Source organism: Episyrphus balteatus, chromosome 1 (assembly GCF_945859705.1).
Source record: "Episyrphus balteatus chromosome 1, idEpiBalt1.1, whole genome shotgun sequence".
NCBI lineage: Eukaryota > Metazoa > Arthropoda > Insecta > Diptera > Syrphidae > Episyrphus > Episyrphus balteatus.
Window position 1 is genome coordinate 4,258,399 of NC_079134.1, and position 27,955 is coordinate 4,286,353.

General features: G+C 31.3%; 1 protein-coding gene across 10 annotated transcripts in view; it reads right to left on the bottom strand.

Moving 5' to 3' along the window:
- The window catches only part of LOC129906313 (leucine-rich repeat-containing protein 4B), a 250,417-nt gene that overhangs the window by 69,602 nt on the left and 152,860 nt on the right, over positions 1–27,955 (bottom strand). For 7 of the 10 annotated variants that reach the window (XM_055982017.1, XM_055982021.1, XM_055982015.1 and 4 more), the window contains one exon: positions 1,700–1,729. The gene's annotated coding sequence lies outside the window, so the exon portion shown is untranslated. The remainder of the gene's footprint in view (positions 1–1,699; positions 1,730–27,955) is intronic. The other 3 variants (XM_055982023.1, XM_055982018.1, XM_055982022.1) reach the window with 1 other exon arrangement.

The window sequence follows — 27,955 nt, forward strand, 5'->3', positions numbered from 1 at the left end:
TAAAGTTTTTGTCGAAATATCTTAAATTTTTTTTGTCTCATTTACTTACATTACTTATCATGTAGATACGGATTGACTTAAAAAAAGTTGGAATAACATACTGTGAAGGTCTGCTCGTCTGGTCTTCTACGAAAGAATAAACTACCAAAAATTTAAGAATCTTACGTATAATAACCAGACGATCAGAGCTTCACTATTTATGCAAGATGGGGCTTTTGTCATAAACTTAAGAATGTCACGTTATTCCTCGATACAAAAATTTAAGTATTGGACCCGTCTGGAAATATTCCGGTCATGAATTCCATAGAAAACCTCTTTTGGAGCTTATTCCCTTTTGCACGTTATTTTTTATCAAAATTTTTGAATTCTTTAAATTTTTTTAAGTCAATCCGTATCTATATGATAAGAGTAAGTAAATGAGACAACAAAAAATTCGGGATATTTCGACAAAAACTTTAAAAATTCAGCAACATGAAGCAAAAAATTGTATTTTTTTCGCTTGGGCCTAATATGGCAAGGTACTGTAAGACACCTTTTTTTTGGAGGTCGTCTAGGAGATCTACTACAAAAATAACGGAACCCAATATTTTTTTTAAATACACAGCGAATTATTTTTATTCATTAAATTTGCTATATGGATATGTATTCTTTATGTTTGTATAGTTAAATGCCTCTTCACAAAAAATCCATAAAAAAGAAGGTTTTTTTGCACTTACAACTAGATATAACCCCTTAACATTTTTTATATCTTTTTTTCAAAATTATGACCATATATAAAAAATTTTTTTTTGTAAAAAAAAAAATGTGAATTTTAGTCCCTTTCTCGATAAAAAAAAAATTAAAGGTATGATATTTGACTAACTTTTTGTAATAATCCAGTAACTAGGCATTATTATCTTTCAATTAAGCCATCGTAACCTAAAAAATTGTTTAATTTAATATTTTTTACGAATTTTTAAAAAATGTTACATGAGAGTAACGCAGGGTCCGAAAGGGTTAATAAAATCGAAACAAGCACAAAATTCTTGATCAGGCAATCTAATTTATTCATTTAATATGATTGGAAAGATGCTATAAAATTCGACTATTTTGCGATAACATATCTTCCATTTGTAACTATTTTTAGGAATTTCTAAGGTACTTGAAGTCTTAAGAAGAGGTAAAAATATAAAAGTCAAGCATCAAATAGTTAAAGAACAAGGATTGCCATTAAGTACTGTAAGCACTTAAAAAACTTAAATAAGTGGCAGTGAAAATGTTGAAAAAGAATTACTGCAATGAGCTGATGAATGCACTCAAAAGACTAAATTAAATCATTTATCAGTATTGACTATTACTTATTCCTTAAAAAAATAAAAGAATTTCAACAACCCACTCATGAAACTTCTAATTTCAAGTCTTTTTTGCTAAGTTAAGATGACAGCTTGTTCAAAAAAGCTTAAAAATAAACACGAAGTTCTAATTTTATTTCATTAAGTGTCAAATAAATAATTCATTTTCTTAAATTTATTGACTGGTAGATGCACTTGCTTATATAAAGATTTAAATCTTTAACAGCTTTTGCTAACCTTCAACATGACCTGGTTTACTTACAACAAACGACAAGAAAAAAAAAAAACTACATGAATACAACTGACATCATTTAAAATTATTCAAACTGAAAATTATGTAATTTTTAATTTTTTTTTTACAAACTTACCACTGCATTGAGATATGTAACGACAGTCTTCTGAAAGAAAAAAAAATAAATAAAGATGAAAAAATTAATTCAAGCCTCATTAATGAGCAAATGCAAACAATTATTTCTATATAAAGGCACCAAAGGTAAGGCATCAACAAAAAAAAAAAATAAAGGTAGGTACGGTTTGGTTATTAAAGCAAAATCAACATCAACTAACAATCACTATAAGACTGACAAGAGAGGAAACTATTGCAAAACAACTTCTTTAAAAACGAACAAATTCACGGCACATCTCATCAACATCATCGCCATCAACAATCAACATCTTCATCATCATCATTCCAAAGTCTCTCACTCTCTAGCCTCGACAAAAGAGAAGAAGGAAATTTATTGGGTCATTCACAAGTCACAACCAACCAACAACAACAACTATCTATCTATATCTTCTATAATAATGCAGCACACTATACCACCTGAAGCTGCATTTGAAGCTCAAGCCAAAGTTAATTACAAAACACCTTGGAGAAACTTGAATACAAAAAATAAAATTAATAAACCCAAGGCCATGCTGACATTGTACCAGCGGCGATGCCTCTGTTGATGTGATTGAAAATTACAATATCTCCAGATTTTCTGTAAAAGCGAAAAGTTGCTTAAAGTAAACATTGACGTGCGTGCAACGTTGTTAGCACTCTGTGACGCTATGCAGATGTAAATTTTTTAATTTTTTTCTCCCTCAAGCTTCCTTGGTGGGTGTCTTTGATGATAGAGCCCAATACTTACATCTCATCTAGAAGAAACACACAATATACCACCAACAACAATAACAAACTCTCCAAAAAGACGCTTCTTCTTCTTCGCTGATGTGTACAAGTACATGAAGAACAACTTTCAATTAACATTTTTGTTGTGCCATGCAAAGGTGTGAAGTTGTAATTAATTGACTGAGCTCTTGAGTAATGCTGCGCGCTATTGTTTACTATATACAACACAAGGTGTTCAGTTGATTGCTGCAGAACCTTGATGCTAGAGAGTGTCAGAAGTGGGATATAACACCCATCACCCATCATCATTGGAAAATCCAGCACAAACATCCGCTCGATTTTCTACTTGATGATGGGTGGTCCGCGAAATTTCAACCCACTACCTTGCCCACCTCCCATTTTTTAGTATATGCAGGTTTTCGAGGAAATTCATTTATGTCCATTGAATTGGAATTCAATCAAGTGCCAATGTCGGTCGCTCTTTTTTTAAAACCATTTATGGGCAGCAAAAACCGCAAAACTTTAATTACCGATAAAAGAACAATACAAAAAAGAAAATAGTAAAGAAAGAACAGAAGTTGAAAAAAAAATGTTTCAATCATTGAACAAACCAGGGTTCTTCTTTTCTTTATTATTTACAGCCGACCCGCACCTGATTGTGGAATCGAGGCGGGTTGAAGTCAGTGCTGTCGTTTGTGGAATTCAAGAGTACTCAATTTTTGCAAAACTTTAGATTAATTTTTAAAAAATCCTTGTATGAATTACAGCCAAACGTTTTGTTTATAGTGTATTGACCAAAATGAGCTATTGAGCATGTTAAACATGCAATATTCCAACAGCACGCTACATACAAAATTTATGTTATAAAAGTCTTGAATGCAATAATCAATATCATTGAGGTGATCAAGCATGTTTTTGTTGAAGATGGGAACTACTATTGTAACTGAAATCGGGTCTAGTCATATTTTATGTGTGCGTTGGTCCACCAAAAATTTGTATTCTATTTCCTTGCTTAAAAGAACATTTTTTTTTAAGTTTAATCATTTTAGCTAAAAATGAATATTTTCCAATTTTTACAAATTGAAGGAAAGTCTAAAAAAATGTATAAAAACAAAAACAGAATCCAGAAGTCACTAAAAACGTTTTGACCGAGTTACAACTTCATATTCAAGATGTTAAATTTTGCTTTTAAATAAATTTTAACCATTTAATAATAACTAGTTTTGTACTAGTTTAAATTTGGTTTATGAGCAATGACTTGGTTCACTTTCATAATTTATTAAGTGCACAAAATTATCAACTTTAAATTTTGCGTCTAGTTACAAAAGCTTCTAACTGAGAGCCTAACGGCTGTGCCTGAGCAAAACGAATTATTTTAACTAAATTACATCAACTCAAAATCGAATTTCATTCTTAATAAAATGCACGACTGGGTCGCACGTACTTGCCCTTGTAGTTCAAAGTGTCGAAATCTTTAATATCTATTGGAAATTTATGATTTTGTTAAGTTTCGAGAAGAAGAAAATAAAACAAAAACATAAAGTTAACGAAATTAAATTTTTAATTTTTTTTTTACATTTTACAAGTGATAAGAAGTACCTGTCTGTAAATTTTGAATAAAATTGGCATTATGCTTTGATGAAATATACGAACTTTAAAAATATGTCAATTTTTGCTAGAAACGGCAACGCCATATTTCCGTTCTCCGAATTTTTGGAGAACAAACTAAGAATTAATAGGACTATTACGTACATCAAATTTGATCGAAATCTTTAGAGCCGTTTTCGAGAAAATTGGAATACCTCGAAAACGTTTTTTTTCGATTTTTCAATGAGACACCCCTGCATTATGTTCTACCATATAAGCATAGTATATGGTATTTTTTTCCGATTTTAATATTAAAATTTAGGGGTCGCTCACATTCACTAAGATTTAAGTAAAAAAAAAAGATCAATTTTAACAAAAACTTTTTTGTTACAATACAAAGTATCTACGCTTAAGACCCGATTTTTCAATCTTTTAATAAACAGTCAGTTAACTGTCTGACTAATAAAGATATTAGGCTCATAAACAATCAGATAAAAACATTGAATTTTTCAATTAAGAAGATCACTTAGTTAGCTATTCTACAGAATAACACAAAAAAAAAATGTCGAATTCAAAAATATTGAAAAATTTTTATTCCGCTGTATTTTTTATCAAAATTTCTATCAAAACAGCTAAAAATTTAATATAAAGTACTTAATTCTTATAAAAATTTTTAAAATTTTGGGAAATAAAAAACAAAATTTGGTGTATTTTTCAAAACCTAGAACGTGTGTAAACTGGCCCAAATTTTACCCAATTTATATTTAAGGCAGGAAGAACAAAATGAAAGGGTGTCCCATTAAAATCGAAAATTGATTTTTAAGAAGCACCCTAGTATGTATTGTGAGGAGCTTTTTGTCATAGGCTGGGGTATACTCGTCGGATCCAGGGTTTAACTAAAGAAGCAACAAACTTTAGCTTTTGAGGTTCACTTTATTTGTTTCCTTTTATATTCAGTGTTTTACAATGTTTTTACAAAGGTTTTATGTTTTACAATATTTCATTTTAGAATCTTAACATTATACAATTTCCTTAATACAATTTTAATCCATATACATTATATAATTCAAGTTCATAAACTTAATCCTAGTTTTGACTGAGGTAGCAGTGTCCACTATAAATTACAGTCTGAGATAGCAGACGTCACTATAAACTACAATCTGAGATAGCAGACGTCACTATAAACTACAGTCTGAGATAGCAGACGTCACTATAAATTACAATCTGAGATAGCAGACGTCACTATAAACTACAGTCTGAGATAGCAGACGTCACTATAAATTACAATCTGAGATAGCAGACGTCACTATAGATTACAATCTGAGATAGCAGACGTCACTATAGATTACAATCTGAGATAGCAGACGTCACTATAAACTACAGTCTGAGATAGCAGACGTCACTATAGATTACAATCTGAGATAGCAGACGTCACTATAAACTACAGTCTGAGATAGCAGACGTCACTATAAATTACAATCTGAGATAGCAGACGTCACTATAAACTACAGTCTGAGATAGCAGACGTCACTAATTTTAGAACCTGGTAATCCACTTCTGGAACCTAGTTCTTTCAAAAAGCGGAGAAGCACTCTGTACACCTGATTGGTACTTTTCCAACTCAAGCACGACTCGATTTGTACTGGATTTTATCCGGTGTCTTATGTTTATTTTTGTAGTAACATGATGTGAATTGTAAGACACAGAAAAAATCCACCACAATGTTTTGTTATGTTGTTGGTCTTTTGTTATCTGTATACTGTTGTTGTAATGCGATCGTCCACATCACACAGGCTTATCTGCATGACTCACGTGATGTATGGAGTATGTGGTGTAGGCTTATGTAATGTCTCATTACAGTATGTAGGTATTAAAAAAAAAAAATTTAAAAAACCTGTCTAGGAAATTACGCAAAAATTATACCAAGTTTCAATCTAATTTTTGATCTTCTCCATCATCGTAACGTTGGTTTTGATTAAAACCTTGAATTTTTTTTTACAAGAATAACAAAATAAGAATAAAAAACAATAAAAAACCACCAAAAATATATTTGGTTTTTTCGGGAAGCTAATTTTAGTATTTTTTCATTGTCTTAAATCATCTTCTTTTGAAAAGACTAAGAACGAAGAAAGATTAAAAAGCGTTTTTTAAACTTTAAAATTAAAAATATGTAACATTTTTCGATAAAACAGGTCCATGAAATTTTTTGAAACTTCTTTTTAATTTGTCTATTAATTGTTTTTTTTTTTTTTTTATTTTTATTGTATTTTATATAAATTTTTAACATTAAACATTAATTTTTTAATCTTGATATTTCAAAGAATTAAGTTCACAATCTGTGATAAATATGTAGTTAACATTAATTTTGTTTAAGCTAAACTAAAAGCCCGGATGTATTCCATTATTACAACACTTTTCAATAAAAAATGTTTTTAAATATTTAATGTCATTATTAAATTATATTTTTGTTTTAGCTAAACTAAAAGCCCGGATTTATTCAAAAATAAAAAAAAAAAAAAAAATATTGAAATATTGTTTAACAACCATTTTGTATTTTTTCTTTAATTTGAATTTTAAAAATTCATGAATTGTAGCATATCATTGTGGAATGTCTTTATTTTCATTTTTTTTATCTAATTATAAATATTAATTATTTTGTACTTCTTTTTTTGTATTTGCTTTATAAAAATAACTCTCTCTTAAATTGAAATAACTTTGAAATAACCGGCAGACGACTTATAAACCATGCTTGTAAATCTTTTATTTATTGCAATGAAAATTAGCGATTTTGAATTTTTTTTATAAAAAATATAGAAATTAACTCGCAGAAATTGTGAAAATGAATTGCTTCGAAACCTTTTCTGTCCCACCCGTGACAATAGAAAAGATCACGTCAATTTCTTAAATTAATAAACTGTGGGTAGTTTTATTCTGTATAACAAGTCAGCTTAAGTAGTCAATTCGAGTGTACTGAGTTAATTGGTGGCTACCGGTTTAAAATTCTCAATATACATAGAATTTCGTGCAATTTATGTCGGTTTTCATAATTTTTTCATCAAAATTTCATCAGATCTCCACTTTTGTCTGAAGTAAACTTTTTTTTTTTGTTCAAAATATTACGAAATAATTATAAATGCATACAAACAATACCAAAGTTAATACTCTTGACATCATTGGTCAGGTTAATCGGTTATCGACGTTGGTTGTTTGGTTTTCATTGCCTCGATGGTGGTAGCAGGCAAAAATGTGTTTACACTTGCCTACTTTTTTTTTTTTCCATACCACATAGATACATACTTATACAAGCTAAACCCATCCATTCACCATTAAGTTCAACGCGGTGCGCGATTATGTAAAAGAAATTTATTCAGGTGGGTTAACCGCGCGCACAAAACCACCATCAAAAGGTGCTAATACAAAAGGCACTCAATCGATTACAATAATGTTTGTCCAATAAACGTCGTCATCGGTCGGTCGTCATAGTAGTTTTCTCATCATCGTTGTGTGCTAGATAGATATCCATGAGACCGTTAAGGTTTTTCACCTGCTTGAAATTGAAAGAAGAAGAATGTGAGGTGAGCTTTGAAACTCCTCTTCTTTAGTTGTTGTTGTAAAAAAAAACTCATATATTGATGGTCTTGGGATTGAAATTGGAATTGGGAGGTGTGATTGGGAAGAAAGAATCTTTTTTTTTTTCTTCTGCTCACTTGACCACAATGGAGGTGCAATTTAATTTCATTGCTATAGAATTGACAATGGATGAGTAAAAAAGAAGAAGAAGAAGAAGTTTTTTTATCTTCATTTTACTTTTGTTAAATATATTTATTTTGCCTCGTTCTCTTCTTGGGTTCTATATTCAAGGCACGGCTTAACCTCTTTACCTTATTTAGTTTAGACATTTTGTGTCTTTCGTTTGGATTTTATGTTTGTAGGTACCTAGTTCGATGACTGAAAAATTAGTTTTTGGTGATGAGTGGAATTTAAATTTGAATTTTGCAAGTCTTCCTTCCCCGGATGTAATTGGTTTTTATAAAAAATTTGGCCATGACATAATGTTAAATGTATTGAAGAACCGTTTGAATAGGCTTTTAGTTTTATAAATTGTACGTTTTGAATAATTTAAGCCCATCAGTGTTTACTGTTAACTACCATTTAACAAAAACGTTAAAAATTGTAGTGAAAAAGTTTAAAAAGGACCAAAATTTGACCTGATTACGACTTAAATATCATAAACGGACTATACCTATGCATGCGTTCGATACTTCTTTAAGGTATCTATTAAAGGTCTTAAAAGGTCAAGTTCCTATAAATTTAGTACCATTTTTTAGGACACCATATCTATTAAAAGCATTTCCATCTTCTCTCAAAAATCTAGGTTAACACAAGAATCAACAACTAACAACATCATCATCTACGAGTAGGAACATCTTCATCATAGTTATTTGTCATTTTGTGGGTTTTAACATAATTTGTGAACTTTTTCGACTTCACTGTCATCTCTATTAAAATGATTTGGTAATAACTCATATCTTGATTTGAGATTTTTTTTCTTCACCTCTATTTCCTGTCAATCCCATCAATCCACCCATCAGATACGACCATACCCACCACATACTGTATCTACATAAATCCCAGAGAGACATTTTATAACGCAAGACTATACAATTTTCTGCAAGTAGTGATTCATCATCTCTCAATGCGGTGTCGCTTGTGATGTGGTTTTGATAAAATACTGATGACAGTTTATATTGGGAGGAAGATAATACAGTGTTGTTCTTTTGAATAGGGACAGTGAGATAAAACTGATATAAAATTTGTTTTGTCCCAAGACCTCTTAAGAAATGAATTACTCATAAATGCAAAATAACATTTACAACTGCGAGTTAGTGACTAATGACATGAGTTATCTGTATGTAAGTGATAGTTTTTGTAAGCTGTAAACCATCGCATATAGGAGTATTTGCAGTAAAAACCTGGTCATAAGTTGATTTTCTGAAGATCAAAAGTTTGGCAGAGTGAGTGCAAATTAAACATCAGTAAATATGCTGCACATATTTTTTTGCCTCTCGATAGTGGGTGATATGCATAAAAAATAGTAAATGCTTTTACTTGAGAGTTTTCAAGTATATACTATTTTTGATATGCATAAAAATCAAGTAAATGCTGAAATTTAAGTTTTTACTATCAGTCATAGTAACTACTTTTTTGGATGAACTTTATCAGCAAATACTTTATTCCGTATGCATAAAAACTAGTAAGTACTTTTTTTCTTTAGGAATTACTAGATTTTTTCAAAGTTACAAAATACCAACTTGTAAAATTGATAGTATATACTTTTTTTTTGTTTTAAAACCGCAATATATGAAGCCATGAAACTTATGAATAGCAGCTTTGAGTCGTATTTTGACGCAATCGGATCATGGATGGTTGTTAATATTTTTCGAATAGTCACAATTTTTATGTATCAGTTACCAAAAAGTTTATAAAGATCGATTATCGAGCTAAATTTTAAACAACTTTATCAATATGAAAGGAAAAATGCGGATTGGTTAAGTAAACAATTTATTGGTAAGTCGTTATTGTAAATAAAAAGTAAATTTTGTACAATAGGTAAGTTTTTTTTTTTAAGAAATGTCAAGTTTCAAAATTGTTGAGATAATTTCAACTCTGAATCATAATTGAATTGCGAACAGTATATTAACCTTATTATAGCCATAAATAAATATATTTTAAAGAATTCGCAATTAAAAAAAATAAGCAAAACTGGGTCGCGTACCTACTTGATCTTATGTCAAAAGTTGTTTGAAATTATAACCTAAAGCTTTTTAAAAATTCACAAAAGATTATTAGGTAGGTATTCAAAAGTTAAAAAAAAAACTTAAAATAAAATTTTGTTTAAAGTTAAAAAACTTTTTTTAAATGCATCACAAAGAATTTTTAGAAAAAAAGTTTGGAACTGGAGCCACTTTTTTAAAAAGAAGTTTTTTTTATATAAAAATGTTCACAAATTTACCAAAAAAAGGTATAACATTAAAAAGAAGATATTAATTAATACATTGAGCCGTTTTCAAAATAGATTTTTCATACAAATTTTCGATCGAATCCAAAACTGATTTTATTGAAAATTTTGCTTTATTTTAATATTAAGGCCACTAAAACGTTTTTGTTCGAATTTTTTTTATTCAAATCGTTGGTGTCGTTTACGAGAAAAAAATCGTTAAAGCCGTCATGTCATGTCTGATTGCTATCTCCAGTTGGTTTTTTTTTTATGCTGCTGTCAAGTTTACTTTTGATTCACAAAATAGCACGAACAGATGTTCATAAACTCAAATTTAAGAAACAGTAAAAATTTGTATTGGATTACACGGTAAAACTTTTAGAACAATTTATTTGTAAAGAATAGTACGCTGTTAAAGCGAAACTAAAATTTGTCTAGGTCACCAAAGTAAAATTACGGACAGTTAAATGCTAGTGACGAATGATTTTAATTTTTTCAAAGGTTCGGGCATAGGTAAGAATTCTGTTGGCCAAGCTAAAACAAAATTTTTATTTCACAATTTCGTTGCGCTTGTTTTGTAAGAAAATTTTGGTTTCGCTTCAGCAGCATACCTACTAGGGTTAAATACAAACAGAATACCAATCAGCAAAAAAAAAGTATTTACTATCATTTTTGGGTGAATTCTAGTATTTACTTGGATGAATTTAGTATCTACTAAAAGTATTTGCCTGCTAGCAGGTAATTTTTTATGCATACGAAATTAAGTAAATACTATGAATTTTACCTTTTACTAGAATTTATAGTATATTTACTTTCACCTTATACTTTAAGTAAGTACTAAATTTTTATGCATATCACCCAGTGTCTTGTTAAAAAATGAGTTCAAAGTTAACTGTTACATCTACCTCATTTTTATTTCAATGCGAAGTACTTTGGTAAGTGTTATTCTTCTTCAGTGATTTGAACATTCTTAATTTAGAATATTAAAATCTATTAGAAAAGTTGGTGCACAGATAAAATAAATTCTCAGTTTTGTTGAACATTGAAATTTTTCACTATATATCATATTTTCTAATATTTACTTTAAAACATAGTTGGCAACCATATAACCCCAAAGTATTCAATTTTTGTTATGAAACATAAATGAAAGAGATGTCAAAATTATGCTAATTAAAAAAAATCATTGAAATAGTGTAATAACTGGTCTAAAAGTGTGTTTTACTGCCAAAAAGCACCAGAGGCACCACTGTGTGCCTGCTTGAATTGCATGGGAAACGTCTTTTGAGGTGTCTCAGGAGAAAAGTTGCAGAAAACATTATAACAATCCAAAATTAGCTCCTGAAAAAGCTTAATGATGAGTCGCAGAAGTATAACAAGCTCAAAGGTACAATTGAGGCCCAATTTATACACTCTCCATGGATGATTTGACAGGGAGGAGGAATTATTGACATTAGTACTTTTCTTGAAAACTACTAACTTATCTGCATTTCAAATGATGAGCAAATGAAGATAGTTACGATGATTGCTCTTTGAAGAAGATGTGTTTTTATTTTTGTTTACCTGGTTAATGTAATTTTTTTAGGTAGAAAAATAATCTTCCTTAGTGTGTTTACAAGTGTTTTTTAGACACTTAAAGTAATGCAACCATTTTTTTTTTTTTTTAGAATATTGAACATGTCCAACATTTATAAAAGAAATCATCGTAACCTAACCTAACATGAAATAAATGTTGAAAATGTTATTAAAGAGATTCTAAACGACTAATTAATGATCGACATAAAACAAAATAATCGCATAAACAAATCACTACAACAGGTCCCGAGCTTGTTGAATATTTAAAAAAATGCTCAAAGTTACGTTTTGGATTGACATATGAATTGGCTAAACAATTGGTTCTATGAAATTGAAAATTAACAAAATTTAATACCCAAGCCAGTAGAATGTTAATAAACTTGCGGCAAAAGCTTGGATTGCGGGTTTTATGAGACGAAACAGTTTTCTTAAGTTACTGAAGCCAAATAATACAAGTTTATCAAGTCATAATGGCTTTAAAAAAATATTTTTATGAATTGTATTAATTTTTTTAAAGCTATTTTTGTTGTTTAGTTTTAAAGCTTTTCAAATTCAAAAGAAATGAAAAAGACAAAGAGAATATAGAAAGACTGAGTTCCTTATAAGTTGGAAAAATAATTAAATAACTACTGACTGAAAAATAGTCCATGAAATATTTTGCAAATTCTGTTAACGTGTCAAATCATCCCGACCTTTCCCATTAAAAATTTAACAAATCAAATACAAATTTTAAAACTTCCTGTTTTTAATGGAGGCTTTAATTTAATGGATAGTGAGAGAATTGGGCTTTAATCATGTTTAAAAAGTATGCCCTGTAGAATTAAGGCGCTTAAGAATTGCAGCCATTGGGAAACATAAAAACTGTCCAAAAAAATGTGGTTTTCCCTTTTGTATGTTATGTTCTTTCAAAAAGTGTAAATTTTTGTAAGTAAATCCGTATCTAGATGATGAGCATAAATAAATGAGACAAAAAAAGTAAGGTACTAGCATTATGTACCTACAACAATTTTTTGGCTAGGTAAATTATACGGTTCGACACTGAAAATACACCGACAAATTACATAGTGTAGGCTGTTAGTATGGTAGAATAATGCATACAAATATTTTTTTTATATTTTTGGAACCCTTCATTATTTTTTAATTTACAAAAAAAAAAACATTTTTACAGACTTTACGAGTTAATCTTTGAATATCTTAATCATTTACAATTCTCAATATGTTATATGTTTTTGGAAGGAGCGTTCTTAGACCTTTTGAATGATATATATAAGTCTATTGTTTAAACAAATAAAGTGTGTTTTTTTATCCCATAAATCTTGAAAAACTAATTTTTTCCTCAATTTTTTCAACTTTACCCATTTTTACTTGCTCTATAGGGCAAGTATTGGTTTCGTGTCGAAAAAAAAATTTGAGGTTTTAATCAAAACCAACATTACGATGATGGAGAATTTCAAAAAAGTGGGTCTCGCAATTCCGTCCGTGCGTCTGTACGTCTGTGCGTCTGTGCGTCTGTGCGTCTGTGCGTCTGTGCGGTTGTGCGTCCATCTGTACACATTTCCACAGCCTAAACGGGTGGACGGATTTTCTTCAAATTTGGTACAGATGATTTTTATAGAATTCTGAAAGTTGGTTTTTTTTTGTTTTTTTATATCTCGTTTAGAACGTATACCTCCCATACAAAAAAATACGATATTGCGAATTTCTCAAAAACGGCTCTAACGATTTTGATTAAACTTTGTATACGTAATATTTAAAGCAGTGGCAATAAAACTGCATTTTTATTTTTTCTCAAAAAAGTCAAATAACAAAAAAAAATTTTTTTTCATGCCCTAAATGTCGGCTCTTCCTCAATATCAATTTTTTTTTTAAATTTAGAGCCAGCTTTTAAAATCTACAAGTAGACTAACATAAAAGTGCTTTGAACTGCAAGAGCAAGTACGTGCGACCCCAGTCGTGCATTTTATTTACTGCACAATAAAACAAAAAAAAATAATTGTTAATTCAAGAATCTCTCTAACACAGAAGAAAATACCTACAAGCACTTTCGATCGTTCCTTCCTGAATTTTAAAATAAAACTTTGCCTAACCTGCTGATCTCTAGTGTGTAAGACTTGTATCTGATTTGCGTATAGCACACCTTACATTTTTTGTTCCTTAAACCCACATTCATTTGACAGTGCACACCTTAATGAATCAAAACAGAAAATACAAAACAGAAAAAAAAGAAACAAAATCCAATCTTCGGCATTCTATTAGCTTATTCTTTGGGAATGTCAATTAAAGAGGTACAGTACAGGTAAGGTAGGTTAGGTACTCCTTCAATTACCGGTCATCATTTTACTATCGTCCATACAACACACTATAACCTAACCTGTGACTCTGATGAAAATACTACTCCATCATATAGCATTCCATGCAAATGTTGGGGGTCTTTTGAAATCTTCTTCGTTTGCTTTAACGTGATAAATCTCAATATGACCATTGAATCGAACCTAAAAGCCTGAAACAAAGGCCTAAACTTTGGCATTTTGCGTGTGATGTTGACGTTGTCTTTGTCGGTGGTTATAGAATAGAGGTGCTCGTTTGTTTCTTTTGGGAATATTTGGCCTCTTTTTCTGTTTCCCTCAACAATTCTTTTTTTATCAAATGAATCTCTCTGAATTCAAACCCAAAATGCCAGATGTTGCTGGGGAATGTGTGTGCAACATCTTCACACAAAAGCAGCACCAGCATTTGATAGAGGACAATTGTTTTGTTATCAACTATAGACCTCTAAAAAGAGAGAGAGAAAATGAAAGCACGAAATTTCATAAGTTTCACACAATATCACACAATTAGACAAATGGTGCAATGGTCTCCTGATGCACTTTTCACTATACGTCATATAGCTGGGGTGATAAAACGATGAATCTCGCATAAACCCAATGCATTTTATGTGTAGGGGAGAGTGGGGCCAAATGTAACACTTTTTTCTAAAATCGATGGTTCTCCTACAAATTTGAAAGTGGGTCAACCGGACCTTTTTTAAATTAAAGACCCATGTTTTAGCTCAGAGATCCATCTTAAAAATTTAGCAAAACATAACGGTAATGTTGAAAAATAAAGCTTCCAAAAAAAAAATCGTGTTGTTTCAACCTACCCCATATACGGGGCAAAGTGTAACACATACCGGGGTAGGTTGTACCAAGAACTAAAAATAAGAGAAAAATACCTTTATTTGTTTATATTTATTTATTTTTAATTAATAACAATAAAAACAAACCTCAGTCATGAAATTTTGGTGCAAATTTGTAAAAAGTGGAGCAAATCCAAGATTTCCAGAGAAAATTTGACAGTAGTCTTAAATAAAAGTTATTCGAATTCATAAATTGTTTTATAAGCTTTATGAATTCAAGTGGTGGTTCAAAAATGTGTTTCCAATTTCAAAATAAATACAAATTCAATTACAAGCATTCATATTCAGGGTTGTTAATTATATTAGGTAAACAATTTTTCAGTATAGGTAGGTTTTTACATGGTACAACTTGCCCCGGAAAAATATTACAACTAGCCCCAGCATGAAATTTGGCACATAAAATCAATTTAAAAAAAAAGCGAAACTGATATAGACATAACATATACACGCAATTTGAGCCAAAACACAGTTGCATATAACAAAAAAACACTTAGCACTCTATTTTTTTCGGGTAAAGAGGTAGACCAAAAATAAAATTAAAAAAAAAAGTTACAAACACGCATTTTTTGGGCACCACTAGTGTAACTTCTCACCCTGTCGTCTAATCTTCATCTGAAGAAAATGTGCCGGTAGATATGCAAAAATTGAGCATTTTTCTCCTTTACGCGTTTCTTAATATTGAAAGGAACATCGCTTTTTTTAGCTGTTAATTCTTACCCCTGTTACATTTAGCCCCACTCTCCCCTACTCATCCATTTATGTTTGGTTAGAATACAGTAATGGTCATACAAAGTGGACAAAAATGAAATAAAAGAATCAAAATTTGCTACAAACAGTTAAAGAAAATGTATCCCCTCCGAGTAAAAAAAAAAAATTAAATTTTTAAAGAAAAAAATAAAAAAAATCTTGACCGCCGCACCACAGCTGCACCACCGCAGCACCACCGCAGCACCACGACTGCACCACGTCCACACCATTTCATTTTGAATGAAAAATTCGGTGCACCACCACAACAACACGACTGCACCACGTCCGCACCATTTCATTTTGTATGAAAAATTTGCTGCACCATGATACATAATTTTGGATCATTAAAAAATAAAAAAAAAAAAAACTACCGACGAGAAGGAGACTCTAACCCGGGTATCCAGAGCACTTTCAATTAGAAGTCCGACGCCTTAACCACTCGACCACCACTCGATGTCATGTTTGTACAAACTGGCAATTTGTTGCTTAAGTCAAAATAACTTTGAAGACGACTTTAACATTTGTATAAGCACGAGAATAGATTTTTTGATCATGGTGCAGTCGTGGTGCGGTGGTGGTCCACCGAATTTTTCATTCAAAATGAAATGGTGCGGACGTGGCGCAGCGGTGGTGCGGCGGAATTCCATTTTTACTCGGGCCCTTACACAAACAAAAATTATGTATCTGCAATTAACTTAATTGTTCGTGCCTCTACTGTGAGGATTTCTTTTATAGTTATATAAATTACAAAACTTAGTACTTCATCAGTGTGTTGTGTTTTATGGGGGAGTGTCAGAAAGAGGCCTTTAGCACAGTACAGAAAGGCTTCAAAACCACTGTCAGTAAGTCATATTTCAAATTCGTTATACTTTGTTCGTAAATTGACCTCAGAGGATAAAAGAGAGTTTTTGCCAAGTCTTCTCCGACTAAGACCGAATGATTTACTTAAAATAATGTTTCTTGTTCTATATTTGCGGTTCATAGTCTTTCGAATGCAAATCACTTTTTAACCATAACACTCGCATGTATGTGTACAGTTATGTTTTGTATGTCCTTTGCTTGCATAAGCAAAAACAAAAATCCTTTTTCTCGTATCTCTCTCTGTAAAATTAATTTAACAAACTTTCGTTCTTGTACGAGTACATACTCGTAAATCGTCTATTATGGAGATGAAGAAGATGAAGAGAAGAGTTACTTATTGCTGGAGGTTTTTTGTCGTATCATTCACATTTTTGCTTCTTTGGCGAAGTCTATGCTATGTAGGAGATAATTAAGGAAGTTTGCATATAAACATTGGAAATAAAGTTTTTTTTTTGTTTTGTTAAACATTAAAAACATTTAAGAAGAGGTTATATAGCTGGGTGAGGACAAAAAAAAAATATGAAATTTAATTCATAAGGAAAGAGGATTCGTTCGGCATAGAGATTCATTAAGGAGCTGTTAATGAATGTTGCAGTCAAGTCGATTGGTTTTCTTTTAATTAAATGGAATGTCAAGTTGAATGAATGAGGAAGTTGAGAGTTTGAATTTCCTTGATGGGGGAAATTTTTGATTTATTTTTGAAAAATGTTTTGACTGGCAAACTGAATGTATGGAAATGTGCTAGCATTATTACTTTAAGTTTTTAAGTACAAATTTCTTTTAGAAAATTGTTTCATTGATTTTCATTTTATCATTTTGAATTCCTATTTTCGAAGACTATAGAAAACTGGTGAATTTAATTCTTATTAAATTTTTATGGAGATTGTAATAGAACGGGGTAGGTAAAGAAACACCTTGCTGAGGAGCTCTTTCTTTTCTAAGAAACACTTGTTGGTTGAAGCCTAAATCTTTTGGACTGAAATGGTTGACAGAAACGCTAAATTTTATACTACTTGAATATTTGATTTCAATAGAAGTTTTTATTTATAATATATAATATCTTTCTTTTGTGTTGGAACGGAAAATGAATTCCAACAAAAAGACAGGCAAGCAGGGGCGTACACTCCCTTGGGGCAAGTGGGGCGGCGGCGCCCCGGGGCCCCCGACCGACCGCAGGGTCCCAACTGGAGACAATGCAGAGAAGGAAACTGTTGAGTTACGAAATAAATTAAAATATATTTGAATCACTTCGGATACAAGAGAGACAAATTATATCATTCAGTGTAATGTATTATGCATTGGTAGCCACACAATATATATTGATTTAATAAAAAGGTTACCCCAGGGGCCCCAAAAAAATAAACTGCTTTTTTAAAAGAAAAAATTATAATTTTATCTAAGGGCCCCAAAAAATATTACTTGAAAAATCTTTGCAACCACAAATAATACATTAGGAGCCCCAAAAAAGCAAAAAACAACTTCAGGCCAGGGGCCCCAAAAGCCTTTACTTCGGAGCATCAAAAAAAAAAAAAATTAAAAAAAATTGTTTGTTAAATTAAATTACATTTGTTGATGGATTACCTACTAAATATTTCTTTAGGAGCCCCAAAAAATATGACTTGGGGGCTCCAAAAATATTATATGAAGGGTCCCAAAAAATAATTTTTCAGGAACCCCGTTGGTTGAGAGACAATCAAATATTAATTTGGGAGCCCAAAAATATTCATCAAATTTTCTGATGGCATGACAAATATTATTTGAGGATATCCTCATAAAGTTATTACTTCAGAGGTTCAAAGCAATCAAATGGAAAATTAAATATCAATTCAGGGGCCCCAACATAAATACATCAGGGCCCAAAATAAAAACATTACGTTATTGGTGGCATTCCGAATATTACTTTAGAACCTATTACATAATTCTTGGCTCCAAAAAAATTATATTATTTTTTATATAAGCACTTAATAAAATAATTTTTCAGGGGCCCCAAAATATAAAAATTATGTCTGATGATGGAAAATCAACTACCTATGTATTAATACTTCAGAACAGAGGCCCCAAGAACTATCAATTCTAAGCTTCAAAAATTTTTATTTTAAGGAACTTTAAATATTTAATTTTTGGGGCCCCAAAATTAATTTTTCAGGGGGCTCACAGTGAAAAAAATATTATGTTTGATGATGGAAAATCAAATATGTACATGTACATACATAGTACTTCAGAACAGAGGGCCCAGAACTATCAATTTTAAGCTAAAAATTTTTTTATTTTAGGGGTCTCTAAATAGATTTAGTACAAGTCTTTACTACTTTTATGATAGAAATTTTATGTAAGTATAGCAAAGTGCATTACGAATATATTTAAACATTAAAATAAACCTAAAAATAAATAAGTCATAAAAAAAAAATGTATGGAGTATACGTACTTTTGTTTTTGTATCCAAGCGGCCCCCAAATATCAAAGGGGCCCCAAAATTTAGTCTTGCTCCGGGGCCCCGGCGACTCAACGAACGCCACTGCAGGCAAGTATTTTGAATGGGAACGGGTCGTTATTCTGTTTTTCGAAATTCTGTATGACCAAAATTCTGTATCTGAATAAAAAATTCTGTATGAAAATAATTCTATATTCCATTATTCTGCTTTTCTATTATTGTGTATATCAAAATTCTGTAAATCCAAAATTCTGTTTTCAAAACTCTGCAAATCCATTGTTTTGCTTTTTGGAATTCTTTATATTCCAAACCTATTTTTTGTCTTGCCTGTATGTGTATTAAGTATAACAGTGTATAAGAGCTATTTCGTAAAACGAAACTTAAGGATTTATGTTATATATAAAACCGTATTATCTACTAGTATTTTGGTATTCAGGGCATGTTATTTAAACTCAATCCAATAGCTGTAAGTAATATTCAAATTAATTGGGCTGGTACTTTACTTGAAAGCATTTTCTGCAAAGAAAATACCAAAAATCTGTACTCCAAAATTCTGTAAATGATAAAAGCAAAATTGATTTGATAATGAAAAAAAGTACTCAATTTTTTCAGTATCAAAACAAATTTGCTTTTATCATTTACAGAATTTTGGAACACAGAATTATGAAATCCAGAATTTTGTATTTACAGACTTTTAGAATACAGATTTTTGAATTTACAGAATTTAAAAAAACAGAATTTTAAATTTACAGAATTTTGAAATACAGAATTTTCGCACATACAGAATTTTGAGCCCAACCCGACCCGGTTTTAATTAAAAAAAATACTTGTTCTTTTTTCAATATTTGTAATATCTCTGTCTTATATTTGTCGTAGTAAGTGCTTGTACATACACTTAACTTCTCAACTCTCAAACCTCATCTCAACTACGAGTATAATATCCGAAACCAAATCTCCCAATTCACAAAATTCATAACTGTGCGACTAATTGATTTCGAACACATCATCTTAAATATATGAGCTCATTTAATCTGATGGCGACCTTTTAAAAATGACTACATCATCCGGGGTTGATTTGGGGACACACACATCAACATCAAATTCATTGCCATAAACCAAACCAAATGCCAGAGTCCTTGAAAATGATGACTTCCTAATCTACACACACATTCGTCATGTATTGACACGATACTTCATCAATCTCAGATGAGACCCATTAATGAATTTCCATCACATCTTTCCCCGGCGGATATCGTCGTATATAAAAACGATAAACATCAGGACATCCATATCATCAAATATCTAGCAGCTAATTATGTATGTTCGTCACCATGTAGCCATCACTTTGGTAAAAAAAATTTTGACACAAGGCATCATCATTCTCCATGTTGTGTGTCCTGTGTCGTGACGTGTCGTTTGTCGTCATCGGCTAATGGTCAATATGGCCAAAAAATCAAAGGCCATCGGGAAGTTTAACTTGGCCTTTGAAGATCTGACAAGCACTTTCCTTCAATTCCATGTGTTTATGTGTCAGCGCGGGATTCACTTTTAAAATTGATTAACTTGCCCCAACACACTCGGAATGACACCCCCCGAACTCAATCTATCGAAGCGGTGATAATATTTCCACCCCAAATCAGAAAAAAATCCTAGAAAAGAGATTGATGAAAGGACCTCTTAGATATAGCTTTGGTCTAAGTGCCTCCGCTATCGGACATAAATCGACGAATCCATTGACACTGAGGCAGCTTAGTTGATTGGTTTGAGGTTCTTCATACATCGACATGGACGACAGGAATATAAGACCATTCAAGGATGTTAAGAACGATGAGGGTTTGGGTAGAGAATATGATTGTACGAGTATACATATATCTCAAATATGGAGGGAGAGAGAGCTTTGTACATTTGAGGAGCTCGAAGGACTTGTGAGACGTGTCATATTGAGAATGACGACAAAAGAAATATTAAGCAAACATAAATCTCATATTACGAGACAGTTGAGTGTTAAAAGAGCAAAGCGCTATATCCATTGAGGGAGAGTACAAAAAGTGATGGTGGTTTTGATGGGTATAGGGTATTACACATTATAGTGGTGGGGAAGATTTTTTTTCTTATTTATAAACCAATCTCGTATTCAGGTTGTTTTTTTCTTTAGTTTTTTCCACAGGGTGTTAGAACGACCTAGATAGAAGAATTTAGTAACGGGCTCTACTCTCGGGTCACTGTTTCAGATTTGAACAGCTTGCAACAGGAAGCTTTAAAGAGTTTCTTACTACCGTAAGCTCATTATTCAATTTGAGCTTCTTTAAAACTCTCATAGAAAAGCTTTAGGGAGGAGGAAGCTTTATAGAGTTTCCTACTTCCGTTTTTCAATTTGAGCTTCCTTAAAACGATCATAGGGAAGCTTTAAGGAGGTAAAAAGCTGCAAAGATTAATTTTTTTAATTAAAACAATTAAATCGAATTCAGAATTTTTATTACAGAAGATCCTTGGCCTTTTCTAAAAAAAAAACCAAACATCTCAGCTACAAAGGAAGTCTTTCAGAAAACTTATAGAAATTTTAAGTATAATCTTTCAAGTCTAAAAGAACCTTAAAAAAATTCTCATGTTGTTTTTTATCGTCTCTTAAATTTAACGAATTTCCTCAAAAAAACACCCTATAAATATGATTTCATATAATTCACACACTCTCTGCACGTACCAGCGTCCTTGGCCCTTATGTTATGATGTTGCGTTATTGCTAATGCATGACTTTAAGAATTTTTTCGAGATTACATGTTGGGTAAAGTCTGTCAAACAGGAAATACTTTTTTTTCCAAAACAGACAGCACGCGACGAAGAATATACAACGAACCAGAAAAAAAAAATTCATCCAAAAATACGATATGACGAAGAAACGAGGAAACCCCTCATCCCATTGAGGATAAAAGCGTTTAGATTATATACGCATTTACGTTGTATATTCCGGAACTCCCTCCCTTGACGTATATAACAAGCAGCTAATGTAATTTGGTACAATTTCGAAAAAAAAAAATAATACATCAGAAAATATTAATACACTGTTCGTGGTGTGAATGAAGGATGACTTTGAATGATGTATATGATGGAAGAGGAAAAAGGAAGTTCACAAGAAATCAACTGATGTGTATAAGCAATTAAAAAAATGGACGATAAAAGAGTAAGTTAAGGATGCATGGTAAGGTTATAACACTTGCACTTTGTTTTAATTTAGAAAAAAATAAAATAAATTGTAAGACCTAGCAAAAGGCCAAAAGTTGATTTTTGACTGCACTTTGGATTCGTCTGGCAGAGGGAAGGCTGAAAAATAGCTGGCTAAAAATTATATTTTCTAGACCTGGAATAGACATAGAATATTAATTTGTTACCATCATACGGTTATACTTAACAGAAAATAAGTACCTAATTAGGTTTTTTATTAGAAAAATGCACTTAAAAAAGCTTTAAAGCGGTCTGGCGGGGGGAAAGCTGAAAAAGAAACTTGCGGTACCCACAGATTCGAAATCAGGGGATTTTTTATGATTTTTTGGTGTATCATTTATTCGGTTATACCAAAACGCCAAAAATTGATTTTTTGCTGCACTTTGGATGCGTCTGGCAAGGGCAAGCTGAAAAAGATCACTGCCAGACTTGTTCCGTTGATATACTGTGGTGCATATCTAAATATGTGCACACTCGAATTTCGGTTATACATATCAAAACTGCCAAAATATGCTGCCGGCTCTTAGACTAAGGGGTAAAACGGAAAGATAAGGTTTGGGCAAAAATCTAAACGCGAAGTTGTAGAGAGTTGATTTTTTTTGCTATAGATACATAGATAAGACTAATTTGAGAATAACTGCATTTAAGAAAAAATTCTAAAAAATTTTGAAACTAAGCTAAAACGTTTTGTTTGATTATTGTACACGTGTTGGAGCTATGACAAAATGATGATTTTGGGTAGGGGAATTTTTTTTTGACAATTCTAAAGGTGCCAGGTGAAAGACAAGGGAAAAAAAATTAGGCGTCTCATACGAATTTTTTTCCAACACTTTGCGTTTAGAAATATGAATTTTTGAAAAACACCTTGCTTTTTAGGGGTATTTTTGGATAGTTCAAAAAATCTCAAGCTTATAGGACATGTAGGTTTTTGCCTTATGCATACATGTGCAAAAAATTGGAATCGTTTAAAGAGTTTTGACTGAATAACGGAAGAAACAAGTTTTTAAAAAACACGTTTTTTGACCGTTTTTAACCAATTTTCAACGTTTTTTATTTTTATCTTTTTTTCTTTAATAGATACAGGAATAAAGTATATGGAGTAATGATAGACCATGACTACGACTAAATGTTTGCGAAGTTTCAATCATTTTCGAAACACAATTTTGAGATAACGGTAAAATTAAATTTTAGAATTCAACAGGTTATAACTTTTGACCAAGAGCAGATAAAAATTTTATTAAACTTTTATGAGCATCCTGATACAATTACCTTTCATTTGGTATATCACACATAACGATAGACTAACTATAAGCTACACAATGTTAATTCAAGAAACTTGCGAAAAACCTAAAAACACCAGTGGAAATCTGTTGCCCCCCGAGCAGCCACCAGTGTGGGACATACCGTAATCTCAGTGTGGAAATTCGACATGGTTGACTTTAAAAAATTCTAACATCTCTTGTAGGCATCTTTGAAATGAGATTGATACGTCATATGAAGGGTGAAATAATAGGCTTTCACATGGTATAAAATTTTTTATATATTGTCAAACAAAAAAATTGATTCCATAGCCTGAGAACATAAAAATAAATGTTTTTTTGCTTTTTTTAATGAAATTTGATCGGCTCCGCGAAATTAGGCCCCAGGAAATAAGGCACCAAAAGAAAAAATGAAATAAAGCCCCAAATTGGGGTATTTTTTCATAATGAAAATATGCCCCAGTGAAACAAGGCCCCATCGAAATGAAAAAATGCCCCAAAAATAAATGAAATAAAGCCCCAACTTGTTTTGAACTTTTTTAGAAAAATGAAATAAGACCCCAATTTTTCTTTTTCATAATTAATTTATTTATTATTTGGTAATGAAATATCACCCCAAACCAACAGAACCATCTTTATGGACGGAACTTTTAAAATTGTTTCTCAAGGATGTTTCAAACTGTTGTTGTGTTTTTTTTTTTCGGTTATTCTGTTACTTATTAATGCTTTTTTCAATGATCCCTGATGGTTTTTTACATTGGAAGGCATTTGTTTGCAGTGCAGCACGATGTTTACATTGAAAAGCATTAGAAAGTAACAGAATAGCTGAAAAAATCGCTTTCCAATGTAAACATCGTACTGCAAACCATCAGGGAGTAACAGAATAGCTGCAAGAAATCGCGCGATTTCTTGTAGCTATTCTGTTACTCCCTGGTGGTTTACTACACAGTCTTAACATGGAAAGGCATTAGTTTGCAGCACGATCTTAACATTGAAAAGCATTATTAAATAACAGAATAGCTGAAAAAATCGCGCCATTTTGCCAATTCTGGGCCCTTGATAAGCGGAATTTTACAACAGTTTTTTTGAAAGATAATTTAGTATAGCATTTTTATGTAAATTATGAAATATGAAATAAAGTCCCAAATTGTTTTTAAAATAAAATGAAAGTAAGCCCCAAAATAAGTGTTGGGGTCTAATTTCATGGGGCCTTATTTCATAATGAAATTATGCCCCAAAAAAAAAAATGAAAAAAGGCCCCAAAAAATGAAATAACACCCCAAAATTTGAGAAATTTCGTTGTTGTTGTTTTTTGTGTATTTTTTTGGGGCCTTATTTCATTTTTTTATTGGGGCCTTATTTCCTGGGGCCTAATTTCGCGGAGCCAATTTGATCGAGTTCAAAAAATTCTAGCTCTTTTTGTAGATGTCTCATAACCTGATCGATATAAATATTTTGAGCTAAGACAGATGGTATACAATTTTTTATGCTTTTTTTGATGAAAATGATTGTTTTCAATAAATTATTTTTATACTTTTTGCGCATTTTAAAAATTAAAAAATGGTTTTATTCTTAAGAAGAAATACTTGGCTTTTAAATTGCATAATTTTTTTTTGTAAGCTTTTAAAATAAAAAAAATTAATACACTCCTGCTCAAATTTAACGCACATCCTATTTATTTTAAAGTAAAGTCCTGCTATTACTTTATGCCACAGTATCATGGTTATTTTCTCAAATGAGACAATAGTGATTGTTAAATAATCCGTGCCTATTTAAAGAAGAAGCCTACCAACACACACGCATGGCATGCCAACCAACAAGACCAACCAACGATCGTGTGTGTTTCCTCATTCCTCCCTCCCTCTCTTCTCCTCAGTCACATCAAGATCGCACAATAAAGAGGACGTTCGGTCCCATTGAAAATATAAACATTCGTTTTTCATTTATTATTGAATTATTTTACAGATATATTACAGTCCACTCTATAGTTATTGTTCACGGTCCTTCGACGCCTAATACTGTGCTTCGCGCCTTAAGTAAATAGATATAATTTAATTACTAAAGCGGTAGTGACTGTGAAACCACTAAAGGGTTAAAAAAAAAAAAAAAAAAAAACAAAACAAAAAAATCCCTCTCGCGTTCCTAAAAAAAAAAAAAAAAAAAGAAAGGAAAATACACAGAACAAAATCATCGACAGATTTTGTTTTTAAGGAATGTATGTGCGAATATGAAATAGACGAGAACACAATAAAATAAATAATCAATAGTGAGTTACTTGTGCTATGTAAACATGTAAAGCAATGACAGGACAAACAAAATTGCTCACCAAAAATGACGAACACAAAGAAGATTGTGTCTTGTGTGTAGCAGATAGAAGTTACGGTACCACATATTTAGTTGCGGGTCCATATTAAGACAGCTGTAGAAAATTCTTGAAGCTGAAATTCTTCTTCAAGTGCATTTCCATGAAGAATGTATGTAAGTAATACGTACCTACGTATCAATTATTCAAATTCACCATTTTCATATTTTATTCTATTGAAACTACATTATGAAATATCAATACCCCACGATTTACAAAACACTATAGGTACTTCTTAAAAATACACTTCACCATTTACACATTATATTTTGTTATGTAACTACAAATGTTGCTCTAACATCATAACAAGTGTTATTACATATTTGCTTGATTTTGCGAATATTAAAAAAAAAAAAAACATTTTCACTTATGCACAAGCTTAAAAAAAAAAAAAAAAAATAAGAAATAAGAAATTCCTTTTGCACAAATATCTAAGTACCTATGTATCTAATTCATTCATAGTGCATTTTATATGTTTATTGCGATTAATTTTACTTTTAAATAGACACAACTTAGACACATATTGTTTCATATGAAATCATTAATCACAATAAATCTTACATATTATGTACCTACATAACATATTTGGCAATTATTATAATGTAATTCATAGTTTTCTTTTATGTATCCGCTTAAGATTGAAAATTTTTAATTACACACTTAAGCAATTTCTGCATTTAACAAACCCATTCAAAAAACAGATTCATCTTAGGTACCTATATACATGAATGATTTTCCCAATAAGATTTCCAATTAACAAAACAGTAGATCAGTATAAATTGGATATACTATCTACATAGGTACCTACGTATAAAAAAAAAAAAAAACAACGCAAAACAAGACACATTGATCTGTGGTGTACGAATGCCGCCACAAGTTATCTATCTATTTGTACTGCTATCCTTCATTTATTGTTTCGCTATTTATTGTTTATGTGACCAACTTGGTGGTGCAGCTGTTGGAATAGATACCCCGTTAGGTCGTTTTTGTTTTTGTCGGTAATTTAGCGATGCATTGCTTGTCGCGTGTCACTCGAGTACACATTAGGTAGACAGAACCCTTTTTGTTTTATTGCTGTTTTCGTTGAAATCGCGAAATGTTTTTATGGCGCAGGTAGGGAGATTTGTGTAAATTTGTTTTGGTATGATATCAAACCATCCAATGCACAGAATCGTTCGGTTTTCTTTTTCGAAACCAAAATGATTTTGGTTACTTCCATGTTCTCGCACCGTTAGAGTTTCAGATATTTTGATAGCTCTTTTCAGTCTATTGGGTCCATCCAAATTTCTTTAGTAATGAGTTTGGGTAGTTATCTACATGAGCACCAAGTGAGAACATACATCTCTACACACAAATATGCGATGAGATAGAAATAAAGTACCTATCTACCTATGAATCAATATATCAAATCAAAAAAAAAAAAAACTAAGGTATAGTAAAATATCCACTGCAACAGATAACAATTTGGACCAAAGACATAAATGTAGCTACAACTTGTACTATCTCTTTGTCTATGTAGGCACCTAAATTGTCCAGTTGTGTCAGGCTTGGCACATATATAAAAGAAAGAGAAAATAATAAAACAACAAATCTACATTCTACATACCTACATATTAAGAAAAATAAAAGATTCATTTTTTTTTGTAAATTTCAATTAATTTAAATTTCAATTTTCACATACATATTAGAATATCATTTTACGGAGGTATAAGTATGACCCGCCAAACTATTTCCAAGAAAATAGAGATAGGGGTCTTACACCAATAGTGTAAAAAATCCATTTATTCGAGAATCTACCTACGCGCTACGCATTTATCTATTTGTTTTACAAATGTATGTAGCCCAACTCGTTTTTTTGTGCGAACAATTTCTTTTCCTTTGTTTTAGGGTTTTTGTTGTAACAAATCTATGCAGCTGTTGAGAAAGAAAATCCGTTAGGTCATCTTTATTTGCGTAGGCAGGAGGAGAGTTTTGTTTCGTCAGTAATAAAGAGTTGGTTGTGTCGCATGTCACTCGAGTACATATTAGGTAGGTATAGGTACCCTTTTTAATTTTATGGCTGTTTTTCGTTCAAATCGCGAATTGCTTTTATGGTGTAGGTAGGAAGATTTGTTTTCTTTTAGTTATGGGACTGTGTACTTACAGGAGTGCAAAGTAACAACAAAGGTACATTCATCTCCACACACAAGCTATGCGATGAGATGATCGTGTACCTATACAAAATACATACAAAAGGAGAAAAACATACGTAGTTACATTCAACATTGTCAAGAAATAATTTAAATTCTAATTGTCGCAC